We start from the raw sequence: 1,127 nt of genomic DNA on the forward strand, positions 1-1,127 counted from the left end.
AAAAGAAGAACATAAACAAAAATAGAAATAAACACAGTGATCTGATTCCATCAACTTTCTAAACCCTAAATGGTTACGATTTACAAGTGAGTAAACTAACTTATATGAGTTGATCTTTTCTTTTGTTGACAATGAACAATAAATACCTTTGAACCTTCTTCTCTGCGTGGCCAATGGAAAGATTCGACAGAGAGAGAGGGAGAGATGAGAGAAACAGATACGGAGGGGGGGGGGAGATAGAAGGAGACGAAGATGAAGAGAGTCCTCCAATCTTCTGGTTTGTTTTTTAGGATAATGCCCATTAGCCCTAATTTTAAAAATTGTAATCCCCTTAACAAAATCATATTTTAAAATTCCGAAGAGCCAACTTAAACAGAAAAAAGACAACTATACCCTTAATAATTTAAATAAATTACAATAAACCATTATAAGAACAATAGAAGATCTATTTTGAAATAAATATCTATGATCGGATTCTCGCAACCGATGACCGTTGACCATAACTCCGGCGGCTGTTGACCGGACTTCGGTGAGAGGGCAGTAGGTTCGTTGGGGAGTCTATTGGGGGCAGTAGGACTTCATGTCCGGGGTCTATTAGGGCAGTAATGGTTCGTCGGGGGGCGGGGGGTCTATTGGGGGAAGTAGGGGGTTCGTCGGGGGTCTATTGGGGGTAGTAGGGGGTTCATCGAGGGTCTATTAGGGGCAATAGGACCTCCTATTGGGGGCAGTAGGACCTCCTACTAGGGGTAGTATGACCCTTGAACTTAGCTGTGTGCTTCAGTAACTTATAACATGTCCATATTAGGGGTAGTAAGACCACCTATTGGGGTCAGTAGAACCTCCTATTGGGGACAGTATACATGAAAGATGAGAGAGTATGAGTGACAAGACCCACCCCGAATTTTACCCTAAAACCCAGAGTAAATCCTGCGGGGACAACCTCCAAGGAAAATATTACTAAAAATTCGGCATAACCTCCCTTGAAAATGGACAACCCTTTCTAAAGAAAACCTGCAAACACTTCTAAAATTCTTAATCCACCCTTAACTTCTGGAGCCTACGTGCTCCCCAACACAACCACCACCCAGAAATAATAAATCATCTTCCAAATCAACACATAATTATCC

Source organism: Fragaria vesca, unplaced genomic scaffold, assembly GCF_000184155.1.
Source record: "Fragaria vesca subsp. vesca unplaced genomic scaffold, FraVesHawaii_1.0 scf0513090, whole genome shotgun sequence".
In the NCBI taxonomy this organism is placed as follows: Eukaryota; Viridiplantae; Streptophyta; class Magnoliopsida; order Rosales; family Rosaceae; genus Fragaria; species Fragaria vesca.